This window comes from Ambystoma mexicanum, chromosome 10 (genome assembly GCF_040938575.1).
Source record: "Ambystoma mexicanum isolate Mex_15411 chromosome 10, UKY_AmexF1_1, whole genome shotgun sequence".
In the NCBI taxonomy this organism is placed as follows: Eukaryota; Metazoa; Chordata; class Amphibia; order Caudata; family Ambystomatidae; genus Ambystoma; species Ambystoma mexicanum.
The window spans coordinates 626,051,385-626,073,404 of record NC_090932.1 but is presented as its reverse complement, the minus strand read 5'-3'; the positions used below and the strand labels follow the sequence as shown (position 1 = coordinate 626,073,404).

The 22,020-nt window shown below is 44.8% G+C and overlaps 1 protein-coding gene and 2 long non-coding RNA genes across 14 annotated transcripts in view; 1 reads left to right on the top strand and 2 right to left on the bottom strand.

Annotated features, from left to right (window-relative positions):
• Positions 1-22,020, bottom strand: part of AGFG1 (ArfGAP with FG repeats 1) — a 1,171,945-nt gene that overhangs the window by 242,086 nt on the left and 907,839 nt on the right. The window lies entirely within an intron of this gene.
• LOC138491607 (uncharacterized) lies at positions 1,676-2,432 on the bottom strand. The gene is made up of 2 exons (XR_011276050.1): positions 2,241-2,432; positions 1,676-2,137 (listed from the first exon to the last, which is right to left on the bottom strand). It is a non-coding gene; the product is annotated as an uncharacterized lncRNA (long non-coding RNA).
• Positions 6,870-7,626, top strand: LOC138491609 (uncharacterized). The gene is made up of 2 exons (XR_011276051.1): positions 6,870-7,061; positions 7,165-7,626. It is a non-coding gene; the product is annotated as an uncharacterized lncRNA (long non-coding RNA).

Sequence of the window (22,020 nt, the reverse complement as noted above, 5' to 3'; positions counted from 1 at the left end):
TAAAATTAACATTCACCAAGAGAAAGTAATTGACTATATTTCCTCTTCCAGTACATATCACGAGTAAGATATCAAAAGACTGGCAATTACTGAGAAGAACAAGTTACTTACCAACTGGTAACAGTCTTTCGACTGGATGTTCCTCCAGCATATTCCTCATCTTTGACATGTAATGTCCAGCTTCGGCTGCTTTGGAAAACTTTTTTCAGCAGAGTGGCCCTGCGTCGATGGCGTCAAGTCGATGTCCCTAGACGGCCTCCGTCGAGGATGATGTAATTGGATGTTATAAGTAGCACGCACTGCGCCCGTTGGCCTTAGTTGTGTTTTTCCCCTCCTCGTGTTGGCAGAAATGACCATAAACACAGGCAGGACAGAATTCAGGCTTGTTGGAACGAAAGTTGTAATAACACAGGAAATTCTACAGAGAGGTGAGATGGGAGGGCGATGAGGAATACGTTGGAGGAACATCCAGTCGAAAGAACGTTAACAGTTGGTAAGTAACTTGTTCTTCGAATGGATTGTGTCCTCCAACGTATTCCTCATCTTTGACGGACTCCCAAAACAGTATCCATGTTCGCAGCAGGGTGGAGAATTTAGATATGCAGAGTTAAAGGGCAGAGTAAAGCACTGCCTTACCAAAAGCGACATCCTGAGCATGGGAAGTATCCAGAGAATAATGCTTAGTAAACGTGTGTATTGATGACCACATTGCAGCATCACAGATGTTTTTAATAGGGACACCCGTTTGTAGGGCTGTTGAAGAGGCCATGCCCCTGGTGGGATGTGCACGTAAACCCTCAGGAGGGTCCTTGCCCGCCAGTCTAGCATTCAGAAATAGTGAGGATGATCCACCTAGACAAGGTCTGTTTGGAAACAGCCTGGCCTAATTTGCGTCCAGTATACCCTACAAAGAGGTGGTCGTCCACTCTTTGGACATCCTGGAAATATAAAAACGTAATGCTCTCCTAGGATCCAACCTATGGAGCCTTTCCTCTTCCTTACTAGGATGCAGAGGAGGATAAACGGCCGGCAGCACAATTTTCAGACTTAATTGAAAATCTGAAACTACCTTAGGTATAAAGGAGGGCCTTACCCTCAACACAACACTGCCCTTGTGGAATATAGTAAAGGGTGGCTTGGAAGAAAGAGCCTACAACTCGCTCACTCTACGTGCAGATGTTAGAGCAACCAAGAGTATTGTCTTAAAGGTTAACAACCTCAAAGGACATCTGTGCAAAGGTTCAAATGGAAAACACAAAAGAACTATGGGGTGGGAATGCACAGCTCATGTAAATCAGGATAATTGATGTGGAGTAGAGGCACACCAAAGGTGTTAGTTCACACTATTAAATAAAGAAATAATGTCAATGAATTTTATGGTAAAATTTCGGGTGCAGGCGGGCTAACGTCACAAGACCACTTGGGACAAAAATATCTAAACAACCTAAACTACCTATTGCTAGGCAGTAAGCCCAAATGCACTCCTACCGAATCTTCGTTCGGAAGTTAAATGTTGGCTCTTAGTTGATCAATTAATACTCTCATGTGAAGAGAGTGTTAATTGAGTCTTGACTTTAACATATTACAAAATAGAAAATAAATAACATCAATAAAGGATAAATCAGGCATGTAAGATCACTTATGTAACCAATTATACAGATCTGGTACTGACCAATACTTTTTGATACTTTTTAATAGACCTCTCAAGGTCTGTTTTTTCAAACAAATAAACAATGTACAAAATAATTATTCAGACAATGGTGAAGCATCCAGGAATTCTCATTCCAATTAACAAACAGAGTATAACCTGGTTTGTGAAGGTACATAAATGTAACAAAAGCAGAAAGCAAGTAGCTCAAAGCTTAGCCTTATTATTCACATCCTGTAAATGTTCAAAGGGACATGTATACATTTCATTGACAAATTGTAAACCAGCGATATAAATTTAACAAGCGGCAATAAGTTCACTCTTAAGGTTTTTGTATTGTGAAGTAACACCATTCAGGGAAGCCCCTTTTAATAGGTGACATAGGTAACCAACGCGTTTCGGATCGAATGATCCATCTTCAGGGTGGGGACTTCACTGTTCCTGTATGTAGTAGAGTAGTGATTGTTAAATACGTTCTAAAAGCCTTTCCTGCGGGAAATTCAAAAGAATAAACATTACCATTTAAGCTAATCAGTGAGGTTAACTGATATAATTTTAAACCGAAATAAGTAGAGAGATAATGGGTACTAACCTCAATCTGAGGCTGATAAAGTTCCAATTCAGACCCAGTCAACAGCTGAAATGCGCCGGAGGCCGGGAAGTGACAGAATGCGGCCAGGACACCCTATAAGGAATAATGACAGAGCAATGATCAGACCAAACAGTCGTGAGTCATCTGGATGGTCATAACAAAGTTTTCTCAACGAGCTATGTCTAAGCTATCCACCGAGGGAATAGACACAGATATTAAATGTATGTAGGAGCGCCAGCCTGGTATCTCGCTACGAGATACATGAAGTTCAAAGCATCACGCCAAGTGTAAAAAGGCGGGTGCAAAAAAGTGCAGACGCAGGTGCGCCGTCCAAACGGAGTCCAAAGACTTACCTAGGTTGCAGATAAACACCGAGTGAGCCGACCGCTGTAAGCGTAGCGGCTCCACTACGGTAGGCATTAGTTGGTGTCCCGGTAACCCCGCGCATGCGCGTTGGGCCAGCCGGGAAATCCGCCATATTGGTGTGGGCCACTCATCGCAGAGGGAGGAGCTCCATAGAGTAATAGGTAAGAGCACCTTAGAATCAATATAACCCATGTAGCGGGGTCTCTATATTAAATATGTAGAGGAAAGCACTCAAACAGAAATTGATTACTCTGGGATGCGAGTGGGGGCACCACCGCGAAACCAATAGGATTCGCGGGGTGCCCCCATCTCGCATCAATATAAATGACAATTCCATGGGGGGGTATCTCAGGTGGCCGCATCTCTGTACTAAAAAGAGGTATTGAACTGGCAATATGGGGCTGATTAAGATAGCAGGAACTGAACTGACAACCACTGATAAACCAGAAGCCCTGATTCGACAATTGGAGTGGAAGATTCGAAGGGAAATCAATCTCAAGTTACATGCATCAACTTTAGCTCAGTATTTCACCACAAAGAGGATACCAAGAGGCCTGAGGGTAAACCTCGAACCCACCTTATGCAAAGAAAATCCTGCCTTTGTGAAACGTTGGCATTTGATCCTCAATAAATGCTCACTGGATTTGATCATTTTTAACGATTGAAGAACTGGCTCGTTCTTTGACTACCTTGAATGAAGATATAGAAGGTCTTAAAACTTCATTAAGCAAAACCTACACGGCAGATCAACTTAAACAAATTCTTGAAGAAACTAATCAGAAACTAGCAAACTATTCACAGGAACTTGAAGCTAAAAAGATCAGGAAGTTCAGAAGGGACACGCTAGACTATAAGTTGGACATAGTCTATAGCTGGCAAGCCTATTACGGATATAACCCGAATAAACAGAATAGTAGCAATCCACGGAAGACCGGACACCCCTCGACTGGGAACACCTCTTCTGACGCTTCCAGCACAGAACTAGACGCCACACCAGGTCAGACCGCGGAAACAACACAAGGTCCCTTAGCCAGCGAGTCCACGAACCATGAAGCTACGACTTCCCCTTTTTTAGAAAAAAGCCGATTCGAAGAGGACAAAAGAAAAAATCCACAGAGAAAGAAGGGGACGAAGAAACCCTGATAGTCAATATTTCGTCATACCATCTCTCGAAGATGGAGACACAAGTTCTGAGGAAAGGTTTATCCTTTGTTCCAATGAATAGCAGTACCTTATTGAGGGAAAAGATTGATTTCTTTAAACTTATGCGCAAATTGAAGCTTAAAGTATTCTTTAACTCTCTGGAAGAAGACAACATCGAAAAGGAACCACATGAATTCCTAGAACTTACTCCTAAAAGTACTTTTAATCCCCCAATACATAACCATATACTATCCACTTTTGAGAAGACCGTACTTGAAGACTTCAAGAAGATACGATTCAATACTAAGGCTCAAGGAAACTTCACTAAAATAGAACGCCAGACATTGAAAAATCTATTGGACAATCAAACTATCATCTTCAAACCAGCAGATAAGGGAGGAGCCCTAGTCCTGATGGACAAACAGGATTACCTCGATGAAATTGAAGGCCAATTAAGAGACGAGGAAACTTACCTTGAGGTCCCTATGAACCCAACAGAAACAGTGCGAGCTCTGATTGAAAAAGTCCTGGATGAGGCTGAAGAGAATGACGTAATCTCTGAAAAAACACGCCGGTTTCTCGACAATAAACATCCCATCATGCCGGTGATGTATATCTTACCTAAAATCCATAAGAGACTGTTAAAACCTCCAGGCCGTCCCATTATAGCAGCTACTAACAGCATCCTTGAACCTTTGGCACAATATCTGGACAAAATACTTCAACCCTTGGTCCAAGAGACGCCGACTTATGTGAAGGACACCATGCACTTCCTGCAACTGTTGAAGAACACGCAGTTTGTGGAAGGGAGAGATATATTATTTACTATGGACGTAACGTCCTTATACACAAATATTGCCCATGAAGCTGGCCTAGAAGCTATAGAATGGCTTATTTTGAGATCGGACAAATGTCAAGGAGACCGGCTGTTCATTCTCTCCCTCTTGAAATTGGTACTTAACAATAACTTTTTTAAGTTTCAGGATAGATACTTTATCCAAATTTCAGGCACAAGTATGGGTGCAGCTATGGCACCGTGCTATGCCAATGCATTTATGTACTATCTGGAATACGAACATGTTCTCACATCACCAAGATGGATGAGACACCTATCCCTGTACGTGAGATACATTGATGACGTCTTTGGGGTATGGACTGGCCCTCAAGACGAATTGGTCAATTTCTTTGACATGATGAATCGGATGAATCCACGCATTAGGTTTACTACAGAGACAAGTACAACAACCATACATTTCCTGGATGTGGAAATTTACGTGGCTGGAGCTAAATTGGAGACCAGGATTTACACCAAACCAACTGACAGGAATAGTCTATTACTCGCCACAAGTTTCCATCCTAAACGAACCATTGACAGTGTGCCACTGAGTCAATTTCTACGTTATAGGAGGAACATCTCAGAACCCACTGAATATGAACGTCAGGTGATTACACTGGGAAATAAATTCACAGCAAGAGGATACGACTCTACATTGATCTCAGATGTATCAGGAAAGGTCCGTGAGATAAACAGGGACTCACTACTAGTACCGAAGCCAACAAAATCTCGAGAAGCACTGACATATGTTACCACCTACTCGGTCCAGAGCACAAGAATTAAGAAAGCCATCAAAAAAAACTGGCCCATGCTACAATTGGACCCACAATTGCAACATCTTTTCCCTGATCCTCCAACATTTGCCTATAGAAATAGCAGATCTATACGAAAGACCCTAGTGAAAGCTGAGATCCCAGTTGGGGGTCCGTCCACCCAACACAAAGGCACTATTCCATGCCACAATTGTCAACACTGTGGCAACATCTTAAAGGGCAATCACATTACACACCCCCATTCTGGCAAACCTTTACAATTAAAACACTCCTGTACCTGTGATGCTCAAAATGTGATATATGCACTGAAATGTCCATGTGGTCTCTATTATGTAGGAATGACTACTCGGAAAGCGAAAATAAGATGGACTGAGCATAAGTCCAATATTCGGAACAAGAGTCCCAAATCACCTGTTTCATTGCACTTTACAGAGGCACGCCACACGGTGGCGCAGTTAAAATGTGTTATTTTAGAACAAGTGACATCAGGTACCAGGGGGGGAGATATACAACGGAAATTAGCACAACGTGAAATACTATGGATTGATCTTCTAGACTCACTGCACCCTCGGGGGATGAATGTTGAATTTGATTTAATGTGCTTTGTATAAATTAGCCTGTATCGCCACAATGTCCGCCCAGCTGCAAGGGTAACTGACATATGATTGTTTCATGGACTACAATGCCTCACCCCAAGCGGTAAATAGGGTTGTCCCCACGTCATTGTGACTCTGAGCTCATATTTCCACTCTCTTTATTCCTTATTAGGTTTTCGTTTTCAAATACCTAGAGCCTGTGTCCTTAACAACTAGATTGTGTGATATCACAGATTCCCCTCTTTGTCCACTCGATTCGTCACCATGGACTTGTCGATACATTTACTCTATGACTTTGTCATTTGATGATTAGTAGATTAGGAATGCACATAGCTATATTGGCTTGACTTGCCAGTTCAATACCTCTTTTTAGTACAGAGATGCGGCCACCTGAGATACCCCCCCATGGAATTGTCATTTATATTGATGCGAGATGGGGGCACCCCGCGAATCCTATTGGTTTCGCGGTGGTGCCCCCACTCGCATCCCAGAGTAATCAATTTCTGTTTGAGTGCTTTCCTCTACATATTTAATATAGAGACCCCGCTACATGGGTTATATTGATTCTAAGGTGCTCTTACCTATTACTCTATGGAGCTCCTCCCTCTGCGATGAGTGGCCCACACCAATATGGCGGATTTCCCGGCTGGCCCAACGCGCATGCGCGGGGTTACCGGGACACCAACTAATGCCTACCGTAGTGGAGCCGCTACGCTTACAGCGGTCGGCTCACTCGGTGTTTATCTGCAACCTAGGTAAGTCTTTGGACTCCGTTTGGACGGCGCACCTGCGTCTGCACTTTTTTGCACCCGCCTTTTTACACTTGGCGTGATGCTTTGAACTTCATGTATCTCGTAGCGAGATACCAGGCTGGCGCTCCTACATACATTTAATATCTGTGTCTATTCCCTCGGTGGATAGCTTAGACATAGCTCGTTGAGAAAACTTTGTTATGACCATCCAGATGACTCACGACTGTTTGGTCTGATCATTGCTCTGTCATTATTCCTTATAGGGTGTCCTGGCCGCATTCTGTCACTTCCCGGCCTCCGGCGCATTTCAGCTGTTGACTGGGTCTGAATTGGAACTTTATCAGCCTCAGATTGAGGTTAGTACCCATTATCTCTCTACTTATTTCGGTTTAAAATTATATCAGTTAACCTCACTGATTAGCTTAAATGGTAATGTTTATTCTTTTGAATTTCCCGCAGGAAAGGCTTTTAGAACGTATTTAACAATCACTACTCTACTACATACAGGAACAGTGAAGTCCCCACCCTGAAGATGGATCATTCGATCCGAAACGCGTTGGTTACCTATGTCACCTATTAAAAGGGGCTTCCCTGAATGGTGTTACTTCACAATACAAAAACCTTAAGAGTGAACTTATTGCCGCTTGTTAAATTTATATCGCTGGTTTACAATTTGTTAATGAAATGTATACATGTCCCTTTGAACATTTACAGGATGTGAATAATAAGGCTAAGCTTTGAGCTACTTGCTTTCTGCTTTTGTTACATTTATGTACCTTCACAAACCAGGTTATACTCTGTTTGTTAATTGGAATGAGAATTCCTGGATGCTTCACCATTGTCTGAATAATTATTTTGTACATTGTTTATTTGTTTGAAAAAACAGACCTTGAGAGGTCTATTAAAAAGTATCAAAAAGTATTGGTCAGTACCAGATCTGTATAATTGGTTACATAAGTGATCTTACATGCCTGATTTATCCTTTATTGATGTTATTTATTTTCTATTTTGTAATATGTTAAAGTCAAGACTCAATTAACACTCTCTTCACATGAGAGTATTAATTGATCAACTAAGAGCCAACATTTAACTTCCGAACGAAGATTCGGTAGGAGTGCATTTGGGCTTACTGCCTAGCAATAGGTAGTTTAGGTTGTTCAAAGGTTCAAATGGCACACACATTAGGAATTTCAAAACCAGGTTGAGGTCCCAAACTGGAACCTGAAAAGCAGAAGGTGGTAAGACATTGGTGATCCCTTTTAGAAATTGACTCACCAGTGGCATTTTGAAATAAGAGCATTCCTCAGTTGAGCGCTTCAAGATGGAAAGCGCTGCCAGGTAACCCTTAATGGTACCAACCTGGAGACCTTTGTCTGCTAATGAAACAGAAAGGATAGAACATCCAGAGTCGTACATTGAAAAGGATCAACATTCTTTTCCCAGCATGAGTTGAAAAACTTATTCCAACGACAATGGTAGAGTCACTTGGTTGCTGGCATTCAAAGCAACACCTCCATCACGTCATCCAGGAGATTCTAATCCTCGTATCTCAACCTTTCAGAAACCAAGCGTGAAGGTTGTGAGTGTTGACCTCTGGATAGGGATCCCGACCACCCTCTTGCGAGAGAAGATCCTCTCTTTGTGGAAGACGTAACGGAGGACAGATGGACATGTCCAGAAGGTCCGGGTACCAAGTTCTCCTTGCCCAATCTGGGGCAATGAGGATCATGTGGCTCCCGAACCGTCTCCACCTCCTGATTACTTGAGGAATGATGGAACTGGAGGAAGCTCGTACAGCAGTGGGAATACCCAATCGACCACAAATGCGTTGCCTAGAGTAGTACCGCTCGCACTTCTGGTTTGACCCGGTCGCGAACAGATCCACTTGAGCGGTTCCCCAAAGGGTGAAGATCTCTTGAAGGATTTCCTGAGCTAACTCCCACTCGTGGGAGACCATGCTCTGCCTGCTCAGAGCGTCCGCCACCGTGTTCTCCTCCCTGGCCAGGTGAACTGCCGACAGGGAGGTTCCCTTCTTGACTAGCCCAATACCAGAGCTGCATTGCCTCTCTGCACAGTGGTAGTGACCCTACACCGCCTCTCATGTTGAGGGAGTGCATGGCCACCGTATTATACATCATTATCAGGACATGTCTTCCCCTTACAGACGGCAGAAAAGCCTTCAGCGCTAGTCTGATTGCTCTCAGCTCCAAAAGATTGATGTGTAGTTTGGACTCCGATGGAGACCAACGACCGCTGACAGTCGAATCGTTAGCGTGAGCTCCCAACCCCGTGAGTGAGGCGTCTGTCACTAGTTATCTCCGGCCATGGTTGCCAAAAGCGTTCTCCTTTCAGAATATTTTCCTCACAGGCCCACCACAGAAGTTCCTGTGAGACTCTGGTCAAAATCCAAAGTTGGTCCGACATCAGTCCCCGAGAACTGGGGCCATTGCGTTCCGAGAGCCTACTGAAGGGACCTCATCCGCAGACGGGCCTCTGGCACCAAAAAAATTCATGATGCCATGAGGCCGAGCAACCTCAAGAATTCGAAGGCCGGGAGACTGTGGGCATTCAGGAATTTTGTTACCATCTGGAGAATGTCTTGAGCCCTCACCTTGGGTGGCGAGCACTTTCCCAAGGAAGTGTCTAAGACAGCCCAGATGTACTAGAGCTGTTGGAGGGTGTCATCTGGGACTTCTTGAAAATCAGTGAGAAGCCCAGTCTGTGAAGGGAGGGGCAGGTAACGTTGAGATGATCCAAGGCTTGTTCGGGAGAAGGTGCTCTGACCAGCCAATCATCCAGGTAGGGGCTAGACTTGAATTGCCCCCCACCCCCCTTCTCCTGAGATGCGCTGCCATTACTATCATCAGTTTGGTGAATGCCCTCTGGGCGGAGGTCAACCTGAATGTCAGGACTCGAAACTGATAGTGCAAGCCGCCAACGGCAAGCCTCAGGTATTTCCTGTGCTTGAGATGGATCGGCACATGAAAATAAGCATTCTGAGGGTCCAATGACACCATCCAATCCTACAATTGGAGGGCCTGAAGGATATGAGAAAGAGTGACCATCTTGAATTTGTCCTTCCTGAGGAACTTGTTCAAGTATCTCAAGTCCAAGATGGGTCTCAGTCCTTTGTCTTTCTTGGGGATCAAAACATATGGGGAATACATACCCTTGTTCCACTCCGCTACAAGCACTGGTTCTATAGCGTCTTTCTCTAGCAGGGTTAAGATTTCCTGCACAAGGAGCGGATCCGGAATCCTCAAAGAGTGTTTCCCCCGTGGATTGGTCTGAGGCTGCACTATAAAAGGATGGCAGTAACCGTGGACTATTGTTTCCAGAGGCCAATCATCTGAAGTAATGGGTCGCCATTCGGCGAGATGTTGAGACAGTCTGCCCACACTGGTGAATCGTGACGCAGAGCGGTTTTGAAGCAGCTGCTGCAGATGTGATTGGCAAGGGGGCTGCAGCTTGAGCTGGCTTGGCACCTCAACCTAGTCTACCACGAGGCCATTTTCATTGGCCTCTTTGACTGGCCGATCCTCTCGCCCTTCCAAATGGGTAGTAATGAAAAGATCGATCCCTCCAAGATTGTCCGCTAGGACGAAAAGGCTGAGGTTGCCTAACAGCGGCACCTAAAGACTTGGTCGCCCCTTTAGAGGTCTGCAACTTCTCAAGGTTCTAATGAGTCCCATCAAAAGGCATGTTGAGAAGACGAGCCTGCACATCAGGCGCAAAACCAGACTTTCACAACCACGCAAACCTGCGCATCACAGTGCTAGTAGCCATGGACCTGTTGACGCGATCTGCAGTATCCAACCGACACTGAAGGGACTCACACATAGCTTCCTTGCCGTCCTTAATAATAGCCAGGAAGCTGTTCCTTTCATTCCCTTCCAGAATATGCTTGCCGCCATAGATATGCACTCCCACAGAGTATACAAACATTTTAGTTGGCCGACTTCAGCGCCATACTCCCTGAAGGAAAATACCTTCCGCGCCCATTCATCCACACGCTTATTAGTCCCTATCAGGAGGGATAGTAGGGTACACTGCCTGTTTTGAGGTAGCCATGGCTGTCTGGTCCACCAGACTCTAGGGAGTGGGGTGTTGGGACAGGTAACCTGGGTCGCTAATGCAGGGCAGTATTTTCTTGTAAGAGATTTCTCCACCACCGGATTAGTCTCCAGGGTCTCCCAATTCCTGGCCACCCTTTTTTGAAGAGCCACATGGAAAAGGAACAGGATCCATAGGCAGATCCTAGTCCAAAATGTCTGAGATCATCATGATCAAAATGCACTGGAGGTCTAGACCAGTCTAAATATTCAACAACTCTAGACATAAGCTGCCGATAGGAGGAGTCAGCATGCTCCCCAGTCTCTGGCTTACCGAACCCCAGCTCAGGAGAGGTGTCAATACCACTAGCATTATGCAAAGTGTCACAGAGAACTTGCATTCTACACTCCTCTGAAATTAGGCATTCAGGCACATTAGGGTGTCCCATACTGTAGACCAAAATAGGCATCTTCCTCATCCGAATGCTCTTATGCTCTTCATCCTCAAAGATGTAAGGGAGGGACTTAAAAAAAAAAAACCTTTTTTCGTTAGAGGGGCAAAATATTTTTTCAGGTGTGGAACCCAGAAGCTTCGAAACAGTCGAAGGTGTCGACTTTGACTTAGCCAATGCCTTTTTTGGAGGCTCAACAGGCCCTGGGGGCTGAACTGACAAAATCGGTACAACCGTCGTCAACGGTATCGACGTTGATAATGGCGTTGAAGGCTTGACAGTGGTCGATGACCTGATTAGGTACCATCGACGGCTGTGGCACCGAGGGCTTCGAAGGCGCCGACGACCATGACCTTTCACCACGTCTCAAGTGATCCTTCAATACCTTGTCCGATCGAGACCTCGAGGGCTCTTATGTGGATCACGCTGTTTCTGCCCGAGACCGCTCCATGACGGCTTCCACAGAAGGCGCGGACGGAGCCCTGCCCTGTTTGTCATAGATTTTAAGCATCTCGACATGGAAAGCTTCCCACTCTGGCGGTGTTGACTTTTTGGACGGGCATGTCACCCTCTCGGTGGTGCCGCCTGACGAAGACGAGGAAAATGACCTGCAGTGCCTTCTCCTCCAGCGCTTCGACGAGGACAAAGAGTGGCGGGAATCACTACAAGACCATGAACGCTTAGCCTTCTTCGTCTGAAGAGAGTCGCCCCTCGACTCGTCGGTGGAAGGCCCAGCAGGTCAGGACTTATGGGGTTTGGACACCTTGCCTACCTGAAGCGTCCCCTTTTGTTCCCGCAAGCCTTTCCTGTCATGGATCGACACTTTGAGCATGTTTCCGTCTTGTGGCTCTCGCCCAGGCACCACAGACAGACTCGATGTGGGCCGTAATGGACATTGTGGAACCGTAGTCCTTGCATTTCTTGAATCTGGATCGAGGGGTCGGAGTAGAAGACGAAGACATGGCGAAAAGGCAAAAGCAAATACTTCACAAGTATGAGGCATGCCAAGTTTCTAACAAAGAAGACAAGTTTGCGGAAAAACAGACCTGAGGCCATCGGACGATGTGCGTGATACTTATAACATCCGATGAATTCATCTTGGAAGGATGCCTTTGGGGGACATTGAGTCGATGCATACAAAATGCTTTCCAAAGCATCCGCAGCTTGACATTACATGTCAAAGATGAGGAATACATTGGAGGACACAAGCCATTAGAAAGTAAAGACTCTACACAAGTAAAGTCCAACTTAATACCGATTGAATTACCATCTCTCCTAAGCATGACAATAGCGAGTCCAGTACTCATCCATAGTCTGAACATGGACTGGCGAAACAAGTGAAGTACAGGACACATCTCCATAAAAGAATGATCGCGAACGACTGTATAAGTGAGGTGGAGCAGATTGTTAAGAGCAGCGGGAAACCAGCAGAGTTAAAAGAAACATCTGGACCTAAAAACAGACCATCACCTTCCTAGATTTCTTTACATGCTCCATAGTTATGGGTTACGTTGACTTGCTTCCCCCGCAGAGATGATTTTCATCTGGTAGTTAGTTTTTTAATGTGAACACCTGAGAAAAAAAATTAAGTAAAAACTGAGCATCTATGTATAAAAAAGGACAAATAAATGTGTGAACTGTGAATGTCCCATCATTAACGTTCTACGGCAAGGCAACCTTAGTCTTTCAACCTTAGTCTGAGATACGCCATTGTACGCTACATAGAACTAGTTCAACACTTTGTAGGCCAGCCTAACAAAAAGTACTTCCAAACTTCTAGAGCCAGTATTAGGTCTCAAAGACTGATCACATCATGCCCATGATGAAAGCTCTCTATTGGCCCCCGGTGGAAACAAGAGTGGATTACAAGTATGTCCATCTGGCTAAAGAAGTCAAATTACCTGGCTGAGAAGATACAATATATACCCACATGGAATGGTGAACACTAGTCACCTTCAATTGACATTGCCCAACATATGCATCAAAGGCAAAGACATGAGTAAATGGTCAAAACAATCTTAAATGACCTGCCGTACGCCCTCCTCTGCTTCAGATAAACCTTGAAAATCTTTATTAATGGGGGTGGTCTTTAGAGGAGAAAGTGTCGACTACAAGATCATCTTGAGAAGTGAACACCTGCTTTTAACCGCGTTGTTAATATGGATTTTCAAAATCAACTATGTGGACAGATTCTGAGAGGACACCCCGTTCTGATTAACAGAAAAAGACACTATTAGGCAGAGTGTACAAAAATAAAGTTATTTATTTAGGCCTTTGACAATTCTTATCAATTTAAAACCACATGTAAATAACACTAAAACATTCACTATTCATATATTAAAAGTGTTTCTCCAAAAAAAGACATGGAGGTGATACCTTAGTTAGGCTAACCAAGTAATTTATTTTCAAGCTTTCGTAATCTTCAGATTACTTTACCATGCATAGGAAGAATGAGGCTCTAGGAACAGCAGGACAGCTCAAAGATTTGCCTTTGAAATGTCTTATTTGTTTTTGTCTGCTTCTGGTGTGATTCCTTCACAAAGAGCCTTACATTTCAGAAGTTCCAGCATACATCCCAGTCAATGATTTAAAAGGGGCCCTGAAAGCACAGTTATATAGAATATATAACCAGGTATATATAAGGATATAGAACCAGGTAAGTAATCAAGTTTGAGAAATGATATGTTTAGAAGCTATAAGGTAGCAAATACAATAGTCTCACATGTCCCAACGAAAGTCTATTCAGGAGGCTAGGACTCTTTTAGGAAGTTGAACAAGTGTTGGCGTGTTCCAACAAGCAGTTCTAAGTATTCCTAAGTAGAATCAAAATTAGAGTACACTCTTTAAAACACCCACTCCCAATTCAGCCACTGTAGAGATATCCTGTATCTCAGGCCAGAACACCACCGTTCAAAGCTTGGCAAGGGAGGGATGCGCTATGATTGCCCCCTCTAACCCCCAATACTACCCTATGGCGATGGGGGTGTCAAAACAAGACGATATGCATATGGACATTTTTCTTCTGTGAAAAGCGCAGTGAGCTAAAGCGTGGTTGAGACTCTCACGGGGGCCATCCACCCAAGAACAGGTCAATGGGCTGTGTTTGTGCTGGTAGAGGGACGCACAGACCTGCTTTTGCATAAATAATAAACGTGTTCACAACTTTCAGAGTGCTTGTTTGAACAAGCTATGGCAAAGCCAAAGTATTAAAAACGTATTGTAAAAGTTAGAAAACTTTTAAAGGGGAGTTTAGGGGGCAGGCAAGTATCGCTATAAAACTCATCCCCTGTACTCCGTTTCTTCATGAGACTTGGCATGTCAGTTGAAGAAGGCCTGAGGTTGCTTTTCTCACAGCCAGCCTTAACCTGTGATCCCCAGGGGTTGGAGATCCGAGCAGATCTCTGGTCGGTGTCTGATGCTGGTGCAAGGACTCTCAGTGGAAGAATGTAGCAAAACTCGATTTAGGGCCCCTCTCAGGACAGGAATGGACACAGGAAAGCAATTTTGGACGACTGCCACTGAAGCACAGTGACGCAAAGGGACTCACTTGTTGCGGACAGACTTTCCCTCCTATCTTGGGTCCCCTTGATGCTAGAACCACAACATTTCACAGAGGTAAGTCTTGTTGCACATACCGAGAATCCCTCAAGCCTCAACTCGGAACTGTGAAGTCGGCAGCACGGTAGCCCAGACTCAGAGCTGGTCAGCCATAGGGCAGTCCAAGGGCACTTCTGAAGGCTCTTCTTTGCAAGGACTCTGAACTGACATCGGGAATGGATGTTCCCTCCACTCCAAGGGTCACAGCTCCTTTGCAGGACTGCTGGAGATCTTCTACAGGACAGGGCTCTACCAGGGCAGCAGAAGAAGTTGGTCACCAAGCCTTCTTCCAACAGTTCCACGGTCTCCTTGCAAGACTTGGGTCCTTCAGTTTCTCCCAGGATCTCTCTAGAGTGGGTGCAGGGGTCCTCTTCTTATCCTAAAAGCCAGGAAAGAGCAGTAGCCCCCAATAGCCAATAGCAGATCTGCCCCGCACTCGAGCAGTGGTCCAATCAGGACCACTGGCAGCAAAACTCATTCATTCCACCCAGACACTGGCACCAGTATGTAGATTGGGACCAGACATTCCCAGCCCACATCCTGGCAGCAAACGCACAGCCCTCCAGTAACCCACTAAAACCTTCTCCTTTCCTGGGCACTGGAAGTCCTGGTACTCTATGTGGCATTAAGTGGTAAAATGCAAAAATGCATGAGGCTACAAAAAAAGAAAGCAGTGTAAAAGTATCCGCTGCTTCCAGGCCATCTCGGACACATTATGCAAGAAACAATACGGTAGGCTTAAACAAAATTACTGGGGCACAAACTGTCACTACCACACTTCACTGAATGCAATTTGTGCAGGAAAAATCAACAAAGAACTTTACAATGGAGAACAGAGTTCGCCTGCACCGATAGCTTTAGGGAGTGAACAGTGCCCCAAAATAGATGAGCTAAGCAAGGTAAGCAGAGAAAAAAGGCTTCACTTTGCTCCAAAAGTCAGGAAAGGTTCAAAACAATAGCAGACTGTTGTCTTACGGAGGGACAGCAGCAAAAAGTAAAATCTTTCCTAACACATTTTATTTACTCCCTGGACCTCTGAAGACACTCCACGACGACTCATTCTCACAAGGCAATTCCCCACTCACTGGGCTGGAACACATTTTATCAACACTCTACAACATGTGAGGAATATAGCTTTCAATTGGTTGCAAATAATGTGGCTCCTACTCATCCCCCTCTTTTCCCTCACACGCTCTACCTATCCTATCCTTAATGCCCCACCTAAAGCGCTGACTAGGTTCAGTCAACGTGCCATGATGTACAATATAGTACAAAACAGAATGAATATGGTAGTTTATTGCATGTAGTAGTAAATCTGTAAAATATAATTCTGAAGACGCCCTTAGACATAACGAGGAAGCTCTGATTCAAGCACAAGGATTGAATCACCATCCTGAATACTCCTGGTCACATTTCCCCCTTGAGGGACCACTGAAGATTAAACTATACAGGAATTTTGATATTTGCAACATATCAACCAGATCCATCATACAGGTCATGGTCATAATCCACCTGGATGCAGCAAACACCATGCTTAACAGTCTACCTACCACTTAGCAGAAGTGCCAGTACACCCTGTGCTCGTCTCAATGTTCTCCGCAAACACCACCGGAATGCCTACACTCATCAAACCTACTTGAACGAGTGTACATCACCTTGCAAGCCATATACATAAAATATAACAGTAATCATGCAAGATCGACCTAGCAAGATCAGCAGAAATGCAAAAAGAATCAGAAACAGGCATTCCACAACCCATAGAATGTGAAACCCCCATAGCCGTCGGCATCAGACCCGACCCACCACAGGCACCATAGAAAAGAAATGAAGACCTTCTATTTCAAGGTGAACAGTTTTCAAATCCTGTAAATACACCACTAAACTCACCCAGACCATATCTTTATTGACAACCAACTTCTACATCCTACCCCTTTTTTCTATCACGTTCTAAAGCACACCATACCTTTCAGCATGGTACACGTTCCCTGCCAACTTATTATTCCCTACCTAAATGGTATACTGGTAATAAATAGTACGTTGAAAGTACTGTTCCCCCGCTATAACCTGATGTACTGTGCTCTGTTGCTTCCCAAAGTAACCTATGCGCACAATAAATAATAAAATAGCACCCATTGCCAATATTTGCCAAAATGCTCTTCTTGTATACCTAATTTAATAGCAGATACCTAATTCTGCAAATACTTTTAATAACTAGGAGTCTGAGTTTCACAAAGAAGGAAAAATATCAAACCTAATGAAATTGGAATTCAAATTCCACCTTACTTAGAGAGTACTTCTAAAAATGTGGGTGTGGGGGGGGGGGTTAGGGGTTAATACAGGAGGTGAAATGGCAATAGGTTGAAAACAAAATGCAAATTCGAAAAACCCATTAGTCTCGCCTACAGCTAATTTATGGTGTACAGTATCCCATATGGCTCTCATGGCGGGCTGCTCCTTGAGCACTCAATTTTCTCCTTGGGAGAGCCTTCTCACCAGTGTGTGCTGGGGAGAAGATTGGTGGCTGGTGCGTATTTTTATTTTTGGCTACACCAACTGTAACCTTTATTTTTTTTTAACCACAAAAAAAATGCTCAACATTACTGTCCTGCCTATGCAGGGTTTTGTCAGTGCCCTCCCAGGCAACCTGTGTGCATGTGGCATTGTGTACTGCCTGCATGAGGGTCTCAGGCATCCCACGTTCCCGAGTGAAAACCCGGTAAAGTGAGTTGTGGAGCTCCTGTCCATGAATAGACTCCAACACTTTGAATGATGCATGGATGTTGATTGGAGGGATTAGGTATCCCACAGGGAGGACAGGGGTGTCTACCCTGACCTTATCCAGCAAAACTATTAGAGACCTACGTCTATGAACAAACACTGGAACACGTAGAAAAGCACCAACTATTGGACCAGGCACAAGTCTGCTTCAGACCCATGAGAGGGGCTGAGATAGCACTTCTCTCTATTTGTGACAACCTAAATATCAACGCAGACTCAAACACAAACTCAGATACTTCTCGATCTCTCTGCAGCATTCGACACAGTTGGCCACAACATCCTCATCAAGAGACTGGAAGAAATAGGGATCACCGACACAGCATTGCTCTGGATTCAGTCTTTCTGGTCTGAAAGAACAGAAACAGTATGCATAAAACCATTCAAATACGCACAACAGGACACCACCCATGGAGTACCACAAGGATCCTCCCTTTCCACACTCCCCTTCAACATCCATATAACCAGACTAATCAACCTCATCAAAAGTCACGGCTGCACTTGCAACGTCTAAGCAGATGACAGTCAAATCATTTACAAAATCGAAGATGTACAAGAGGAGAACACAAAGCTAATACACTGTCTCAAAGAACTCTACAAATAGATGAACACTAAGCCTCAAAGTCAACCTGGGCAAGACGGAAATCGGGATTAAATCCAAAAACCAAGGAAGCAACCAGTACATCCCATGGCCCACAGAACTAGGAACAGCATCCAGACAGAATTGTCAAAAACCTTGGAATCCTAACGGGCTACCAGCTAACCTTAGAAGCACAAGTAAACGTGGTAATCAAGAAATGCTTTCTTCCACCTACACATGATCAAAAGGATTCTACCATTCCTTCCTTTACACACAAAACACTGGCCATCTCCCTCACCATGCCAGGATAGACTACAACAACAGCCTATAACTCGGAATGCCGGATTATTTACTGAAAAAACTGCAACGTATACAGAACGCTGCTGCCAGATTTCGCCTCAAACTCTCATGAAGGGACCACATCACTCCTGCGCTGAAGATGCTATATTGGCTGCCAGTCAAAAAACAAATTACATTCAAAACAATGTGCATAACACACAGAGCAATCCACGGCCAGAGAGCAGAATTCATACAAAAGAAAATCACCATTTAGCACCCAACCAGAACACTCAGATCCAGCAACATCTGCCTGGAACCTAAACCGTACACAAGGAAAAAAACGTGACAGATCAGCCTTCTCTTGCCTAGCCGTTAACTTTGGAACTCCCTCCCCAGGGAAATATGAACCATAAAGGACCATCTAAAATTCCGAAAACTGGCTCTTCAACTCAGAATAGGATGAAAACAAATGAGCAACACCCATGGCCCCATGGAATGAACACACAAATATAAAGACAGCAGACTTGGCCAAATCCCAGTGAAGTGCAGGGAAGTAGAGAGGTGTCTGAATGGGAGGGAGACCTAGGAGCACCCGTTCCCATAGAGGACCCTACCGGAAACAAAGGTGAGAGATAGGACCAACCAAATTGAGCCACAGACAGAGGGCATTAGAATTAAAGGGGAAAGAGTGGCGACTGAACAGGTAGACCACGTGACCTAAGGGAAGAGGTGCCCTCTTCTCAAGGGCCTGTGGAAGCAATGGTTGCTGCACACCAGGATGTGCCGGGGATAAAGTGATGCAGACATCCATTAGGTATCACCACTTAACAGCCCTGTTAACGACCCACATTTCTGCACAGAAAATAGGAGTGGGAATTGTACCACACCACAATGTACAACATTGGCAGGGATATGTGCCATTGGCGGCCAAAACTGAGGGGGGGACAATTAAGTTTTGCATCTAGCCAACCCCACTAAAAAAACTCATCTCTCTGTATACACCTCTCAAACTCTAAACTAAACACAACCATACCTCTACAGCACAACAAACTGTACACACTTCACTAGACCTCAACAAGCAAACCCACACACATGGCCTCACATAACAGCACATGACGGCTATCGACTGAAAATTCACACATACGCTCAGCAAATAGTGTAAACCGAACTGAAGCAGCCAACAGCACATCACAGCTCTCTTGCTCTTTTTTCCCCGCTCAGTCCTACTAACTTATGGCCCCACACCGTACCCTCTTGCTTTACATATCTGCCAAAGCACCAATGGACCACGCAGGTGGTGATACTGCGCGGTATAAAAATCCTTTAACGTAACATATTGCAAAATAAAATCTAGAATCGCATCTTTGTGGCTGAGAGGGAATAAGGATCTTCCTCCTCCTGATCTAGCAGAAACAGCTGCGTCGTCTGCAGCCCTGTGTGCCACATTCTAGGCTGCTGCATCATTTGGACACAACTAAAACAGAAATGGGTGCCCTGCTGCTGTGTTGAAACAGGGTGGCCTGTGCTGTAGCTCCACACATCTTTCTGCTCCTCGTCATGGGTCACCTGGACTTGTAAGCAGCTGATACCAAAAAATGGAAATGTCTTGCTGCTTATGCAGAGTCCTTTGTGCCTGCCTAAGCCACAGATTACCTGCTTGCTGGGTCACTCCTGTGCTCATCGTCACTGCTGTTGTTGCTGCTATGCCTTGGCCTTAATCAGATTTATTTACTGGATATTTGTAAGGCGACCTCTACAACAAATGCTGTTTGAAGGCACCAGGATCGAGGATCCACTGACTTCCCCTCACCCCGCTTTTGGGAAATGGGTGGGGGATCATTGCTGCTCCTCTTCATCGTCTCTTGGCACATGTTTCTTCGGTACCTGCAGACAGCAACTGACTGTCTTTTGAGTGCTTAAGCACCACTCTGCAGCATTCTTCTTCAGCCCTCTGGTCATGAAAACTGGATACTGAGCCCTTCTATCGGGGTCCTCAAACTGGTCACCTTGGTGCTTGCTGTCATTGCTGCACTTCGGATCATAAATCTCACTTACCCTTTTCACCATAACACTGGCAAACGTATTGGGGTTGCCCCATTAAGCCCTATTGACAAACCGTCTGAAACTCGGATGAAGCTAAAATAAACATTGTAGAACAGTACTTTACAGAGACAATGATGGCCTGACCCCTGGACCTCAAGAGGTTACATTGCCACAGCTATCTAAAATGCACAGGGCAAGCCTGGATTTTCCTACCAAAACTGGAGGAAATTAGGTCAGTGATAAGAACCCTAAAGTACAGGGCCTCAAGCCCAGATGGCTTCAGATCTCAATTATTTAAGTCCTTTGGGGCCAAACTACCCCAACCCCAAACTAAGATGTTTGACTCCTTTCGGCAGACGAACAAGGGGACATGCTCAATGGAGGACTATGTCACCATCCTATTCCTTAACCCTGGGAAATTAGCACAGGATTACACCTCATATAGGCCCATAATGTTATTGAATATTGACGCTAATGTATACTCGAAGATCCTAGCCAACAGACTTGCTGAGATTATGCCCCCCCTTAGTAGCTGCAGACCAAAAGAGTTTCATCATGGGGCTGAGAACTTTTGATAATATCTGACGAGCACTCAACCTGGTTGATATTGCAGGTAGGGAACAGTTAATCATGGGAATCCTAGCGCTGGATGCAACTAAAGCCTTTGCGAGGGTGGATTGATCCTTGTTGCGACAAGTGTTGTAGGTTTTCAACTTTGGCCCTTCGTTTCAATATATGGTCTTGGCCAATTATGGTACCCCAGCAAGAAAGGTCTGGGTAAATCATAGACATACAAGCCCTATTGTGATAACTTGTGGGATGAGACAGGGTTGCCCCTCCTGATTTTCACTCTTATGATTGAACCATTCACTAAATATTTAAGGGATAACCAGGCCATCACAGGGATTGTGGTTCAGGGCTGTTCAGTACAAGGCCCTCCTTTATGCAGATGAAGTGATGCTTATGCTTACCAACCTAAACACCTCGCTGAACGCAGCAATGACAGAACTAGAAGCATTTAAACGGGTGGCCGGATTTGAAATCAATTACCAGAAAATGGTGGCCCTACACGTCTCCTTGTCCAGAGCCGAAATGGAACCACTTCAGCAACTATATCCTGTGAAATGGGGTACAGAGAGGACAGAATACCTAAGCATTAAAATTCCAGCGTCCCCACAAAACTTATACTCCCCAAACTTCCTGGCGCTGTTCAAATCATTCGAGGAAGATCGGAAGAGATGGAGTAAATAGCAAATCTCCTTGATGGGGAGGATTACAGCAGTTAAGATGAATCTCATATTGAGATTTCTCTATGCATGCTCGGCTCTCCTTGTTAAGATCCCACTTAGAATACTACAACAGATACAGAAATGGGTCTAGGTTATTATATGGGATTCAGGAGAGTAATACTAGGGGATGCCAAATGGGTACACATGGAACAAGCCTTCTCTAGAATCTCCTTACGTAACTTGCTACTCATAAGGATGGGGGAGGAGGCTAGTAACTCAGACCTGTCTCTTGGCTGCCATGACAGCCT